The following is a 17284-nucleotide window of genomic DNA, read 5'->3' as shown; positions in this document are numbered from 1 at the left end:
GGGAGCCATGTCCACCCAGGACTATGCGCTCCGGTTTCGTACTCTGGCTGCTGCTAGTGGATGGAATGAGCGATCTCTCCTAACCACTTACCGGCTCGGATTGGAGCCCAACCTGAGGTTACAGCTGGCAGCCCTCGACGATACCATGGGGTTGGAAAAATTCATCCAACACTCACTTCGATGTTCTGATCGTCTGAAGGTCTACCAGCATGATCTCCCATCAAACTCACAAGCACTCCTTCGTCCGCCAGAGCCAGTCGTCCCTCCAGAACCAGAACCTATGATCGTCGAATCTGGTAGACTTACGATTACTGAGCGACAGAGGAGGCTGACCCGGGGTCTGTGTATGTACTGTGGTGCTGAAGGACATGTCAGGCTGGACTGTCCCATTCGTCCAGTACGTTCATTGGTGAGTGTGTTCAGTTCTCCCGTTGAAAAAATGCACCCTCTCACCACCAATGTTCAGTTAACTGCCCATTCTGTCTCCATTTCAGTCACGGCTCTCATCGACTCCGGGTCAGCCGGAAATTTCATCTCGCACGCCCTCTGTCGCCGCCTCCAGCTCCACACCGAAGCCTCGACGCACGTCTACCAGATTCAACCTATAACCACCGATATCCATTCCCAGGCACGTATCCATCGTAAATGTGAACCCGTCACCCTCAGAGTAGGGTTACTTCATAAAGAAGAAATTCAATTTCTGGTTCTGGAGGGAGCATCAATGGACATCATCTTAGGGCGCCCGTGGCTGGTGAAGCATGATCCCATCCTCTCTTGGGGCACCGGAGAAATCAAAAGATGGGGTAAAGAATGCGTCTCCAGCTGTTTTCCTGACCTACCCTTGCAGATCCAGAGACCCATAAATGTCTATGTCACGTCTGTCGAAAGTCCAGTTGAGAAACAATCCATCCAGATCCCGAAGATCTACTCCTCATACGAGGACGTATTTTGCCCCAAGAGAGCTTCCCAGCTACCTCCACATCGGCCATGGGACTGCGCCATTGACCTGCTTCCTGATGCTCCTATGCCCAGAGGTAGGATCTACCCGTTGTCCCTTCCAGAAACTAAGGCCATGGAGGAGTACATTCAGGAGGCTCTGAGTCAGGGGTATATTCGCCAGTCCACGTCACCCGCGGCCTCAAGCTTCTTCTTCGTGGCCAAGAAGGACGGAGGGCTGCGGCCATGTATTGATTATCGAGTCCTGAACCAAGGAACCATCAAATTCAGATACCCACTTCCTCTCGTCCCTGCGGCCCTGGAACAACTCCGATCCGCCAGGATATTCACTAAGTTGGACCTCCGCAGCGCCTACAATCTGGTACGAATACGCGAGGGGGACGAATGGAAGACGGCGTTTGTAACCCCTACTGGACACTACGAATATCTGGTCATGCCCTATGGTCTGGTCAACGCCCCCTCCGTATTCCAGAACTTCATACACGAAGTCCTCCGGGAGTTCCTCCATATCTCCGTCATTGTCTATATTGATGATATCCTGATTTACTCCCGGAGTGAGGCCGAACATCGCCACCACGTTGCGGAGGTCCTACAAACCCTACGGAACCATAAACTGTACCTCAAGGCTGAGAAGTGCTCATTTCACTTACCATCTGTCCAGTTCCTCGGATACATCATTGACCGAAAAGGGGTTCGCATGGACGAGGGGAAGGTCACTTCCGTCATCTCCTGGCCTGAACCAAAAACCATCAAAGAACTCCAACGATTCCTAGGGTTTGCCAATTTCTATCGCCGTTTCATCAACAACTACAGTCTTATCACCGCTCCACTTACCAACCTCCTAAAGAATCAACCCAAAACACTATCCTGGTCACCCGAAGCGGCCGCAGCCTTCCAAAGACTCAAGAAGTCCTTCACGCAGGCTCCACTCCTGACTCACCCCAATCCCGACTTACCTTTCGTGGTCGAGGTGGATGCATCGACCACCGGAGTAGGAGCCATCTTGTCCCAGCTCCATGGGAATCCCTCACTACTCCATCCATGCGCCTACTTCTCCCGTAAGCTCAGCCCGGCGGAAAAGAACTATGACATCGGGAACCGTGAACTTCTAGCCATCAAGCTCGCCCTGGAGGAGTGGCGACACTGGTTGGAGGGAGCTAAACACCCATTCCAGGTGATTACCGACCATAAAAACTTACAATACCTTAAAGAAGCGAAAAGACTCTGTCCTCGTCAAGCCCGGTGGTCCTTATTCTTCTCCAGATTTCAGTTCTCCATATCATATCGACCAGGATCCAAAAACATCCGGGCGGATGCACTCTCCAGAATCCATGACCAACAGGAAACAAGTGAGACCCCGGCCAACATTCTCCCAGATCAGATCACTGTCTGTCCCATCACCTGGTCTGCTCCAACAGTTGTCGCCACCCCAGAGTCCAGAACTCCGCCGGGCTGTCCCCCCAATCGACGATTCATCCCTGAAAATCAACGGGTAGATCTCATTCACTCCAGTCATACCTCTCTGGGCACAGGGCATCCCGGGGCCAACAACACCCTCTCGCTGCTATCCCAACGCTTCTGGTGGCCGAACATGGCGAGGGATGTGAGGAGATACATCCAAGGCTGTAGAGAATGTGCCATGTCAAAGAGTCCTCGTCATCTACCTGCAGGAAAACTCCATCCCTTGCCCATCCCAAACCGCCCCTGGTCACACCTAGGAGTTGACTTCATGACAGACCTCCCATCGTCTGAAGGTAATACTTGCATATTAGTCATTGTAGATCGATTTTCCAAATTCTGTCGTCTGATTCCTCTGAAGGGTCTACCCACAGCCCTAGAAACTGCTGAAAACCTATTTAACCATGTCTTTCGATGTTTTGGGCTACCTGAAGACATAGTCTCGGACCGAGGACCCCAATTCATATCCAGACTATGGAAAGCCTTTTTTAAACTCCTAGGTGTGACCGTCAGCCTCTCGTCTGGCTATCACCCACAGACCAACGGCCAGACTGAGAGGAAAATTCAAGAAGTGGGGCGGTTCCTCAGGACCTTCTGTCACGGTCATCAGAACTCCTGGAGCCAGTTCCTGGGCTGGGCGGAATACGCCCAGAATTCCCTGCGGCAACCTACCACCGGACTCACGCCATTCCAGTGTATTCTGGGCTTCCAACCTCCACTCTTTCCCTGGGATGGCGAACCTTCTGACGTCCCCGCAGTGGATTACTGGTTCCGGGAGAGCGAGAGGGTCTGGGACGATGCTCATCACCATCTCCAGAGGGCAGTTCGCCGAGCCAAGGAGGTGTCAGACAAGAAGAGGATTCCTGGACCTGCCTATGCTCCGGGGCAGAAAGTTTGGCTCTCCACCAGAGACATCCGCTTGCGACTGCCCTCCCGAAAACTTAGTCCCAGATTTGTTGGTCCCTTCACCATCCTGGAACAGGTCAACCCAGTCACCTATAAGTTACAGCTACCACCACAATACAGAATTCACCCCACATTCCACGTGTCACTCCTCAAACCCTTTCACGACCCTCTGATTCCTTCCACAGAGCCTGGCCATGAAGAGGAACCCCCTCTCCCACTGATTTCAGAAGAAGGGTCCATATACAAGGTCAAGGACATTCTACGGTCCCGACGTCGTGGTGGTCATCTGGAATACCTCGTAGACTGGGAAGGATATGGTCCAGAAGAGAGGTCTTGGGTCCACAGATCCGATATATTAGATCCCGCACTCATGGAGGAGTTCCACTCCAATCACCCCGAGTTCCCAGCACCTCGTGGACGAGGTAGACCACCACGGCGTCGACGGTCTAGGCCCTCAGGAGCGGGCCCTGGGGAGGGGGGTAATGTCACGGATTGGCCAGGCTCTTCCACCAGCATCACGCAACGATCACCGTCACCTGAGTATTAACCACGCACAGCTGCACCCAATCACTTCCATTCACTATATAAGCACACACCTCACTTCAGTCAGTGTCCGGTCTCGTTCCCACGAAGCGGACTCATAGCGAGTACCTCCTGGTAGTCACTATCACATTTCTCTAATCGCTTGAACTTACTTGATCTCTGTCTCGTTCCAGTCTGTCCAGTGTTCCCGGTGTCCTGTCTGTCTCGAGAGTGTCTTCAGTCTGTCTTCCCCTCAAGCCCTCTGGTGTGTGCATTTGGTCTCCCTCAGTGTCTGTCATCCATCCTGCTCCGAAGAAGGAATACCATCTCAACATTACTACAATTACATCCCCTTTGTTATCCTCGTATGCTCCTCTGCTGTAATAAACATCTTTCATTATATACTCACCTAACTTGTCCGTCTGCTTCCCTAACACATAAATTCACATAGAACATTATATTAAAACATCCCTTAATATTTTACCAAACAACTAACCACAGAGTTACAGATGTGGCCTTTAGAAATGCATGTCTCAGAGAACAGAATGCCATGACTAACCACTAATTTCTCTGACTCAGGAAATACATTACCAGTAGGGGGCAGCCGAGCTTCATTCTCAGTAGTGGCCAGTTCTAAAGTCGAACTCAATGCCGCGAGTGACTATTTCTTTGCGGAAGGTGGAGGTGTTTTCTACATGTTTAGTTCATTTTTGCTTAGATCTAATACAATGCTGCGCCTGGGATAATTGTGTTTTTTGTTTTTAGACATAGTATTGGCGATTTGCCACAGCCATGACTCTAATATTACAGTTTTAACTGTAGACCTTACAAAACTTTTCACAAAGCTCAGTTAGATGTTCTTTGATTAGTTATCAATAAACTGTTAAAGCCAAAATGAATGGTAAAATACAGGTTGTAATTTAATTTAATATAGTTTAAATAGATAAATAAAATATATTTAATAGCCTATATAAGCTAAATAATTATAACATTTATTTATTTATTTATTTTTTTTTCATTTTTATGGTTTTTATTCATCTATACAAAAGACCATAACTCAAGCCAAGGTGGAACCACTTTATGCCTCCTTTTCTGGAGCCGCCTCGTCTGTGCCCTTGGTGTTTCAGGTGTAGACCACCTGAGCTCTGTGTTTGGACACCAGCTTGATCAGGCCTTTTCCCAGCAGCTCCTGCAGGGCAGCTCTGGCCAGTGAGCCTCTGATCTTCAGTCTCTCAGAAACCACAGCCGGGGTGATCAGCCTGTAGTTCGGCACTTCTTTGTACAGTTTGTCGTAAGTGGCTTTGTCGAAGAGGACCAGGTTGTTCAGCTTGTCCTTCACCTTTCCTTTTGACCACTTCTTCTTCTTCGCTTTGCCTCCGGATTTGTTGACTGGATCCTTGTCTTTTTGGACTTGCCCGCATCTTTCTTCTGCTTGCTATCCTTGGGCGGCATGCTGAGGCGTTGCGAGCTGCGGAAGAGAGAGTAATAAAAAAATATATATATATATTATAACATATTTTTATAGGATCAGAAAAACATTAGTCTGTAAACATTTTTTAATGAGGACATTAAACATTCATTTAATGATTTTAAATGAGGGAAAAAAAGCATGGATATGGTTATGGATATGGTTAGGGAACAAAAAAAGTTAGCGAGTTTACAGTATACAGCATATTTTATAGAAATTCTGTGAGTTAAACTGCACAACCCAAAGAAAATAATGCTCATCAAAAGGATAGAGTTGGCTCACTATAGAAAAAAAATCATTGATTTTACTTTATTTGACATTTTTGTATTTTTAAGGAAAAAGCTTGGTTATGGGTGTGACGTCTCTCCGTTATGGATGTGACAGATGTGTAATTGGCACTTTTTTGAGTATTTTTAAAGTACTGAAAAATACTTGCTTGCACAAAAAATGTAGAAACTGTTACGCTATTTTGGTGAAAGGTTGACATTTGCATGGAATTGCTTAGTCAATTATTCTGAACTCAGAATATCAAAAGTTGTTAAAAAAATGGCCGCCCGCATGAGGGTTAAACGTCCAAAGTGGGCAGAACAACCAATTGGTCATACTACAACTGTTAAAAAGTTGGAACATGTTATTTTTCCATGAGAATAGTCCTGAAATACTTAACATACTTAAGTGTGTTGAAAATAACATAAAAAGTAGTGGTTATTAAAAATCACCAGTACTTAAAATAACATTTTTTACTAGTTACAGATTTACTAAAGGATATATATTACATTTTTACAAAGTAATTATAATACTTTTTTCAATGCAAAAACATGCAATAAAATACAAGGATTCAACACACAGAAATAATAAATCAAGAATCTAAGAATGCAGTCTCAATATGGTGAGATTTTAACATCTTCTTAAAACTAGCTAGTGTGGAAGCATTCCTGAAAACATTAAACCACTCAAAAAATGCAGGTTCCACACAATTGCTTTATGTTTTCCCAACACAAATTGATTAAGTTAACTTTAAGTGGATCAAACATGAAATAATTGAGTTTTCCCCCTCAAAAAAACTTAAGAATTATGTTGATTCATATTAAATAAGTAGTTTGAACAGACGGCAAATTTTTTTTTTGCGTGCTTGAACCCCGATAATTGCTGCTTGCAGCTATATTTTTTATCATTACTATATTTAACTGTGATTCATCTGAATGTAATTTTTTATTAAACCACAAAATTTATTGACAGTGTACTCTCAGTCGCTGTTCAAATGTTAATCGCTGTACTACAGAAACGTGCGTTCTGTTTGTAAGCACTATTTACTAAGCTCCCAGCACACAAAGAAAACAGGATGTTTTTCATTCAGCTGCTTTAATGAATAATCCTTACAGTGTTGACAGAGCAAAGTCCATAAAGGTCTTAAATAGCGGCGAGCAGAGGTTTTTAAGCGTGTGAGGCAGGTGAATAAAAGTGAAAGGTCCAGGCTGCTCTTAGTTCATTATCCAGATTAAGGGCTTGACGAGCTCTCAAATAGTCTAGCTCAGGTGAAAACACAACCCTTCGTCACCCGCAACCTCTTGTTGAGGTATTTGCTACATCTACAGTAGAGCAATGTGTTCACTTCCCCTGAAATCAAAATTTTTTGCTGGGTGTAAATATTAATACGCTAATGTTAGGGTTATCTGTTAATTAGTGTGATCCAGAACTAACATAAAATTCACTTTAAGAAGATGCAAGCATTAAAAAAGTGAAGCCTCACATCTGCCAGTATAATGTAGATCACTGCTTTTCATCAGTGGTCCCCAACCTTTTTGTCACCATAGATCGCTTGACAATTTTACGGTGACTTGGGGGTGGGGGGTATACGTAGATTGCTAGGTGGCCATCAACGGTTTTCTCAGAGGATGACAAGCTGACACAACATTGCTGCAACTCCAATACAAGTTTTATTTATGGAGAAAATTAAAAAGAACTGCTGTGCTACAGAAATGTGTATATTTACATACAAAATATGAAGGTGATTGGTCAGTTCTTGCCACGTGACTCGCGGTGCGCTTACTGCATTCTGAAGATAATTTCATTTGGGTGTGGCTAGAAGGTCCCTAATATGCATGCACAAGCCATGCGCTTCCACTGGAAATAACAAACAGTTGATCTTCTTGCACAGACATGCTGGATTCATCAGATTTTTTGACAAATGGGTTGGGAATCAATTCCTTGGAAGTTTGTGAGTCCTTTACTGGGCCTTTTCCAAAGATGTCTGTTTTTTTACTTATTTTGCTAGTTTGTGGGTTAAATTTTGGTGCTCACGTGACCAAGATGTAACTGAAAGAATTCTTTTAAAATAAAAGATTTTTCCAAATAAAACATAGTTCAGACTCAGATAATAAATAAAATGAAAATAACTGATTTCTTGTGTGGCCCGGTACCAATTGATCAACGAAAAGGTACCGGTCTGCGGCCCGGTGGTTGAGGATCACTGCTTGTCATGACATCATAACTCACTTGAGCTTTTCTGACCAATCAAATTCTCTCTAGCAAATGCTTTTGTTATTAATTCACATTAAAAATTTTAGTCTGCATGAACCAGAGGTTGCTGAAACTTTTATTTTAGTATAAACCTCCGACTAAAACAGAGTATTCAGAAGGGAGTGGGGCTTTCTGAATGCGCATCATGTCCTCATAGCAAACTAATGGCAAGATGGGCTTGGTTTAGAATATTGTAGCCAAAGCCATCAAAAAAGAAAGTAAGAGGTTTAAATCTGAAAGTGCACCGTGTTTAAAACTATTGATTCTTTAACGATATAGTCAAATAAATCAATCATGTTGGGTTTTAATCTGTATACCGGATCCGGTAAAATGTGAACGTGCCTTTCCCTTAAGACACTAGCAAAGCGCAGGGGATCACAAGACTGATCATGACATGAAGATGACCATCACTGACAGATGGAGATTCGGCTGCAGGGAATAAAGGGTTCAAGTTCCTTTTCACAACAATACCACAGTATAGCCAACCTAGTGCTGTGTTTGTTCCTGTCATTTTTTCTGATGATTGATACAATAACCTACCCTGTAACATGGGATTCGTCTGCCGTTTACTATTAAAGGAAGGAGCAGCAGTGACTATTTTGTATGGGACTGTCAGACTTTGACAGGGACTTTGTCAGTAACTGTTACAGTTCATATAGACCAGTTTCTTCTTCCTCCGAACATGCAAGTGTAATAAAAATTGTTGCTTTGGTTTTCTGTAGTTTGCAAAATATGTATTTAATTGTGTATTGTAACTTGTAATAGCTCTGCCCGGCTTGTAATCATTTATCTGTTATAGATCAGTGCTTGTACTGTATCTCTCAGGTTAAATCTTGATGGGGCTATTCACATATCGCATCCAAAACCATGTTAAAAACGCGATGCGCGCACCTTTCTTCACTGATTTAAATGCGTTTCTGAACTCTTGATCCTCTGCCGTTTGTCTTTGCTATGGCCACCATCAGCTGTTCCTCACACACACGGTGCGGTCAGTTTTCAAAATAGTTCAACTTTTGCCACTGTGTGAATTAATACTGAATGTGTGTCATTGTTATTACTTGGGGTTAGGGTTAAGAGTAGAGCAATATGCTGGTGTTTAACTGCATTGCTTTATTGCATTCCTGCATTGGGCTCTCACATACTGTCTGCTACTTTACAGCCGTGTTGGCTGTTACTCTCTGTCACATGCTGAACCCAGTCGACCAATCACAACAGACTGGGTCATTGGACCAATCACAGTAGATTAGCCTCATGCAAAGGAAAGGTTTGGAACAAACAAATCGCTAAACAAATCATAACGGAGTCGTTGGGATATTTAGATATAAAATAAATAAATGCATATTATTAAGACAATGAAAGTGTTTTTTGACCTTGCATGCATATCAGCCTGTTGCTGGTGACCCTTAACTATGACTTTTTATACTGTAAAATAGGGGCTCTTTACAATACAACACTCTGTGTAATTCAAATTGGTCCTATGTATATATACACACACAGGTATGTGCAATTATAAACTAGTCATATATGTACAGTTGAAAACAAAATTACTTGCACATACAGTACCTGTACATATACACAGGACCCTGAGTGCTGTTTTTTAAAGCTAAAAAGGGTTATGCAGACTCAGCATTGCTATTATTGACTATAGCTGCAAATAGTCATGGTGTGCTTTAGCTCAGCTGTGATATACTACAAAAAGGAGGAGCTAGTCTATACATGCCTCACCCTGTCTTCATGCTGCAGTTGAAACTGTGTCACACATCGAACAAAGCTGCACAATTCAAGGCACTTCGGGGGACCTTTTAGTATTTTTGAACTGCTTTACTGGAAAGTGCTTTGACATGAATAGATCAGAGCAGCTGTGGCCACAGTTTCCTTATTTTAGTCTTCTACTTCCTCAAAGATTTTTCACATTATGACAGTTTCAAGCGGCTCATGAGTTTATCAATTTAAATAAAAAGACATATGACACAGTTTAGACTATAAAATGTCATTTTGTTTTGGTATTTATTTAGTTTTGCCCAGAACATGCTGCATGTTATTATTGTATTAGTTCTTAATGCTTTTAATTTATATTAATTAACAATAGAAATTATATAGGGCGTCACAGTGGCGCAGTGGGTAGCACGATTGCCTCTCAACAAGAAAGTTGATGGTTCGAGCCTCTGCTGGGTGAGTTGGCATTTCTGTGTGGAGTTTGCATGTTCTACCCGTGATCACACCTCTAATATATATATATAACATACACACATATATTGTCAAAACAAACTTTTATTTTGGATGCGTTTCATAGCAATTAATCATCGCCCAGCACCAATACATACACTTCATTATGCTGAAATGAATACCTAATGTCAGAAACCTTTTTTCTTTTGTAGTCTGGTGGATTATTTAACTGATATAAATCCTAAATGTCCTTTGTTTTAGCAATATCATTTCACTTACACTTTCAATTCTGCAATTTGCACTGCCTGAAGAGACTGACTCCAACCTTCTTGACTGGCCCATAGGCCGGGGGGGTTGGGTGGTTTGAAAGATCCGCCCCAGACAAAGGTCCAGAATTTGTCCTATACATGAGCTCGTTTGTGCCATTTTGACTGCTATGCCATAATAAATTGGGAAAATAACCCATCGAAAAAGGCTTTAACACCAAGCGTAATCCTCTGTTGGCTGTCGCTTCAGTGTGACTGAGGAGATTTGAAAGTGCTGGCCAGTTTGTTATTTAAATTATTGATATTTAAATGACAAAATGCTAGCTTTTAATTTCAAACTTTAACAGATGCCTATTTTTTTTTCTAATGATATCTGATGTAATAAATTAGTATATAAAAAAATAGGTATTGTTCTCATATTTCTTCATTCTAAATCTTTAGGACATGTTTTTAGTACATCTAAATGTGCGGTTTAGATGACCATCAGTAATCCAGCAAAAAAATTTACTTAAAATGTCACTAAAATGCAAACTTCCTAATTAAATAAAAATTAGGCGAATAACTGTAAAAAGGTTCACTTTTTAAGAAAAAAGAAGCACTGCTTTCACCTGGCTGGCTACGGACCTGCTTGACATTTTGTTTTAGTGCTTTGTGCTTACTTTAGTGCTTTGATGTAAGCGAGTCTTGAGAATCAGTGTTTTTGGATAAATGATAATAATAGCAGTGGGTGAGCATCTGAGCTTCCTGACTTTTTTTTTAATCCATGGTAGTCAATTTATTGAACCTACTGAAGGACGACAGGCTGCACAATAATTGAGCGCATGGACAAATGACAGTTCATAGGGGGAGGGGTCGTGTTTCAAGGCTGGGGGTGGGAATTAGAAACCCCTCACATGAATAATGTTTAACGGTCAGCTGGAGGAGCCTCTCTCAAATCTTTTTAAAAGAGTGAAATAAGAAATGTTAAAAATAATAAGTTTGTCTTGTAATTTATTTAAAACTGCCCAGAGCCAGCTGCAGGTTGCATATGTTCAAGTATCCTTCACAAACTGCTGAATGCTGCTATTTGAGCAAGTTCAGCTTGTAAATTGTGAGAATTAGTTTCATTAAGTTATATTAGTTATATAAGCGTTTTGTTTAATGTATATGAAAATGCACAGGTACAGTGCTAAAAAGCAACTTCCAGTGCTGGGGCACTAAATTGTATTTAGTTTTTCTTTATTTAAAATAATTAAAAAATAATTTAATTTGATTTCATTTAATTCACTTAATTTATGTTTAACACAAACAACTAAATGCAGTTTTATGACATTAGCAATTTTTTTTATTTAGCGCTGATTATTAATGTAAAATAAAATAAAATTAAATGCATTTATTTTTTTTATTAACCATTAACAAAGCTAAATAAAAAAAAAAAAAGACATGGGTCATAAAATTGCATTCTTTTATTTAATAGGCCCTAATAATCAAAATAAATAACAATAAAATTAAATACGAGCCATATAATTACATTTAATTTTTATAGTTTATTCTTTTTTGCACTAATACAGCTAATAAAATAAAAGTTAAATCATACATTTGCATTTAGATTCAGATTAGTTTTTATTAAGCGTTCATAAAGCTAGTTAAAATAAAGCAAAGTCATCAAATGTCATAAAATTTCATTTAGCGATTTAGTTTTATCATTTTTTTAAATCAAGCACTAACCGCATTTACAGCCAATGCAGTCAGTCCTCTAAAGGACAGCAGGGACCACATCAACCCAGCACAGCGACAAATGACAGTTCAGGGGTGGAGGGGCTGTATATTTAATTTTTTTGCGCAACTTTGTTTGCAACTCCCAGTGCTGGGATACTAATTTAATTCATTTTTATTTTATTTTATTCTGCTCAATTTATGTTTAATACAAACAACTAAATGCAGTTTTATGAGATTAGCATTTTGTTTTTTTATTAAGCACTGATTAGTAATGTAAAATAAAATTAAATGAAATTAAATGGGTCATTAAATTGCATTTAGTTTTTTATTAACCGTCAACAAAGCTAAATAAAATAAAAAAAGACATGGGTCATAAAATTGCTTTCTTTTTTTAAATAAGCACCAAATAAACTAAATAAATTATAATAAAATTAAATATGGGTCATTTAATTGCATTTAGTTTTTTTGTTTGTTCTCTTTTTGCACTAATGCAACTAATAAAATAACATTTAAATCTTAAAATAGCATTTACATTTAGATTAGTTTTTATTAAGCTCTCACAAAGCTAATTAAAATAAAGCAAAGTCATCAAATGTCATAAATTTCCATTTAGCTATTTAGTTTTATTATTCAGATTTTTTTTTTTTATCAAGCACTAACCACATTTACAGCCAATGCAGTGAGTCCTCTGAAGGGCAGCAGGGAACACATCCACCCATAACAGCGACAAATGACAGTTCATGGAGGTAGTGTTTTATTTATTTATGTATATTTTATTTATTGTGCAACTTTTTTAGCAACTCCCTGTGCTGGGATACTAGTTTTAAATTTTATTAAATTTTATTTTATTTCACTTAATTTATGTTTTATTCAGTTTTATCACATTAGCATTTTATTTAATTGTATTTGTTTATTAAGCTTAATTTATGTTTAACCAAACAACTAAATGCAGTTTTATGACTAAATGCAGTTTTTTGGGTCATTAAATTGCATTTTGTTTTTTTATTAATCATTAACAAAGCTAAATACAATTAAAATAGGTCATAAAATTGTATTTTTTTTTTAAATAAGCACTAAATAAACAAATTAAATTATGATAAAATTAAGTATGGGTCATATAGTTTCTTTGTTTGTTTGTTTTTTTTGGACCAATAAAATAAAATATGGGCCAAAAATTTCATTTTTTTTCACTAATAAAGCTAATAAAATAAAATTTAAATCATAAAATTGCATTTAGATTAGTTTTTAAGCGCTCACAAATCTAGTTAAAATAAAGCAAAGTCATAAAATGTCATAAAATTCCATTTATTTATTTATTTATTTTTTTTTAAATCAAGCACTAACCGCATTTACACCCAATGCAGTGAATCCTCTGAAGGACGGCAGAGAGCACATCAACCCAGCACAGCGACAAATGACAGTTCAGGGGGGGAGGGGCTGTATTATCTGTTCAGGGGCGGAGATTAAAACCACAACCGACCAAACAACATGCTCGTCTCCACCCCCTCATGAATAATGCACACTGATCGTCCCTGCTGATTGGAATCAGCTGGAGAAGGAAGTGCCTGCTTTAGCCGGCAGAGAGACGAGAGAGAAAGAGGTAGATCAAGCCCAGACTAGTTCTTTCAGTGACTTTCTCTCTCTCTTTCTCTCTCTCTGTGTGTATGTGTATGTGTGTGCGCATATTGCTTCAGTCTGTTGTGGATGTAGGACAGTCGGATCTGCATCTCTACTTCCGTGTTTATCAGCTTCAGCTCCCCCTTAGGATTTACAGAGAGGACATGTAACCTCTCCGCCAAGGCTTTGTCTGTGTGTGTGAGTGTGTATGTGTGCGTAGCGGAGGGGTCGAGCTCCTCCTGAAGGATCACCACCAATGCATTCCTGCTGGAAGATGAAGATTCAGGTACGAACGGGGCTGTTTTATTTTTATTTATTTATTTATTTTTTTGCTGTTGTCATTGTGCTCTTGTGAAAAGACCGCTGTCTCCATGGTTGCCTTTGTGAGGCCTGTTGTTGTGTTATGGAGATGAGGCTGCTGCTGTGTACTAGAACCACACGTTCAGCTTCTTCTTAAATCAACAAAGCTGCCATTTGTTGTGCGTTCATGTGCTGTTTATTCCCTGCTGCTGTTTCCTCACTGAACTCCCTTTCTGTTGTGTGCTCGGGTTTATATGTCTAATGGCAAGGGAGAATTACTGGAGAGTGTGTTTTGACTAGGTTGTCTTGTGGTTTACTGATCAGATGAGCTTGTATTGTTGTCTTGTTTATTATGTGTGGAAAAGTATATGTACAATGTCGAAAAGTTAAGCCTTAATAACAATTTTAAGCACACTGAAAAAAAGGCCTGCAAAATTTGTGTGTTGAATATTAACAAACAAATTAAATTTAGTTTCAACTTATTTTATTTGTTTAAATTCAGCCCAAATATAACCACTTGACTTAAAACAAATTAGGTAAATCCAAGGAATTTACCAGTTGCCTTGTCATTTTTTTTTATTTGGCTTCATTGGTGCTAAATAAAAGATGCATTTTTTAATGATTTTTTTGTGTGCATTTTTTAAAATGGTCATTTGTTTTATTTTGTTTAAATAGTTCTTTAAATGCAGTTTGAAGCCCCTTTTGATGTTATTTTCTGTATATAAATATAAAAAAATTATACATGTGATATGTTTCGTTTCTTTATTTTATCACTACAAAATATCTTGTCATACTAAGTAATCAAGCACTATCTATATATATATATATATATATATATATATATATATATATATATATATATATATATAATGTGTATATATATATATAATGTATGTATATGTGTGTAGTTTAAGTCAGAATTTATTAGCCCCTTGTTTATTTATTTCCCCAATTTCTGTTTAACGGAGAGATTTTTTTTTCAACACATTTCTAAACATAATATTTTTAATAACTCATTTCTAATAACTGATAAAAGTAGTTATAGTAAATAGTATTTTTATTAATAGTAAAAAAGAATAGTATTAACATTGTTACTGTGATTGCGTCCTTTGTCAAATGAAATCATTACCATATATTTTAATTTAACTACACTTGTTACTTTTGTAGTGGGTAAGAAATTAACGTTGTCCACAAAATTCATATGAAAGAAGCACATTCAATGCACTAGTAAAAAACTGCAGAAGCACTAGTAAAATAAAACTAATATAATTAAGCATGCTGGAGAAAGTTACTTCTAAACATAATATATTACAATCATGCATTACTTTGAAATGTAACTAAATACATTAGTTAGTTACTTTTTGAGGAAAGCAATGCATTGTGTTAGATTTTTCTCTATGCTGGGCTTGTTAATAATACTTTGCAACTGTGTATGTATGTATGTGTGTGTATGTATATATGTATGTATATATGTATATGTATGTGTGTGTGTGTGTGTGTGTATATATTTATATATATATATATCTCTATATCTTCTCTAATAACTGAATTATTTGATCTTTGCCATGATGATGATAAATAATATTTGACTAGATATTTTTCAAGACACTTCTATACAGCTTAAAGTGACATTTAAAGGCTTAACTAGGTTAATTAGGTTAACTAGGCAGTTTAGGGTAATTAGGCAAGTCATTGTAGATCAATGGTTTGTTCTGTAGACTATCGGAAAAATATATAGCTTAAAGGGGCTAATAACTTTGACCTTAAAGTGTTTTTAAAAAAATTCTAAATTGCTTTTATTTTATTCACTTTACGTCCTTTAGTTCTTATTAAAAACCTAAACCAGTTTTATGAGCCTTTGTTTTGAGTAATCAGATCAGGTGATCTTGTACAAAAAAATGCAGTGTGTTTTTCTGTGTCACTGTTTCCGAACTGTAATTGCATGTAAACAGTGTTCCAGGGAAGCAGATGTGCTAACACATTTATAGGAAGGATCTTGTGATGGACCTTATGTTGTGACTGAATGCAGTGAAAAATTAATTGATCGTGTCCTCAAAAATATCCTCAAACTGTTGGTTGAGGGTGTTCACTCTCTGAAAGTTTTGAGAATTGAAAATGAACTGAACCCAGGTGCCCACCAAACTAGTGGACCAAGCCTGGTGAAAAGATGATACACATTATATGTTTACTCATAGAATCAGCAAGTTTATTTCAACTTGCTGAATTGGATGTTTAGTGATTCTGTCTTAAAATATACATCATAAAGTGTGTGTGTGTGTGTGTGTGTGTGTGTGTGTGCGTGTGCGTGTGCGTGTGCGCGTGCGTGTGTGTTTTAAGGTTTACCTTTAAGTGATGGTGTGAACTCTCAGGACTAAATGTTTGTACTGAAAAAGAACACTTTTAAAACATGGACATTTATTTTAAATTTATAATAAATTAAACACTTTAAACACCAAAATAAATCATGACTTTTCTTATTCATGAACAAAAACATCATGAAGTACAGTATGAATAAACCACATATTCTTTTTTTTATTATTATTAGTTTGACACATTTAATTTAAGGGGACTTTTGACCCAGACATCCAAATTCATCATTTTGTCACCATCTGTAAATAAATATAAATATAAAATTTAAGCCAATATACTGTATAACTCCAATATCTATTTTCACAATGAACAATATTTGCATCTCGGTTTTTTTTAGCAAGTATTTTTCTTTCTAATATTTCTATCATTCTCATATTTTCTTTTATCTGGTGGTATTATTATACATTTGCATACATTTACAACCTGTAATATAGCAAGCTCGTTTGGCTTCTCATTCAGGTTATTTACCAAGATGAATGTGCACTAAAACATTGTAGAGTTTGATTGGGTGGGACAAGACAAAACATGGGACACATTGGCTCCTCTGTATAGGACAAAAGATATCACTTGTATTGCGGGTAAAGCTGAACAGTTTCAGTTTCCAAATGACTTCTGTTTTCCACAGAAAAACACAATGGAGTTCAGTGGGAACCTGAAACTGTAACTGTTAGATATACACTGTGAGCTAATATACATCTCTAATGTGCTGATAATATATTGTCTATATTATGTTCCATGTGTTTAGTAGTTTTCAACACTTTTTTTTTCTTATACACTCAAAAAAATGACTTTTGTTATTTATATTTATATTATGCTGGTATAAATTAATATTTTTGTTACTACTTATTTAAAATTAGCTTAACACTATTTTTTTTGTTTGTTTTTGGGACAACTTAATTGTTTTTAGGGCTGCAACTAATGATTATTTTAATAATCGATTAATCGGTCGATTATTTCTTCGATTAATCAATGAATTGGATTAAAAAAAAAAAAAAACAAGAAAAGCATTCATTTCCAACCCTTTATTCAAAAAAGC

At 38.2% G+C, this 17284-nt stretch overlaps 1 protein-coding gene and 1 pseudogene across 2 annotated transcripts in view; one reads left to right on the top strand and one right to left on the bottom strand.

Moving 5' to 3' along the window:
- marchf8 (membrane-associated ring finger (C3HC4) 8) overlaps positions 1 to 17284 on the top strand; it is a 223674-nt gene that overhangs the window by 90107 nt on the left and 116283 nt on the right. The gene's annotated exons all lie outside the window — the stretch shown is intronic.
- On the bottom strand, positions 4850 to 5314 carry LOC130239591 (40S ribosomal protein S25-like; annotated as a pseudogene).

Source organism: Danio aesculapii, chromosome 13, assembly GCF_903798145.1.
Source record: "Danio aesculapii chromosome 13, fDanAes4.1, whole genome shotgun sequence".
NCBI classification, from domain to species: domain Eukaryota; kingdom Metazoa; phylum Chordata; class Actinopteri; order Cypriniformes; family Danionidae; genus Danio; species Danio aesculapii.
The sequence above is the reverse complement of the archived record's forward strand: the minus strand, read 5'-3'. Positions and strand labels throughout refer to the sequence as shown.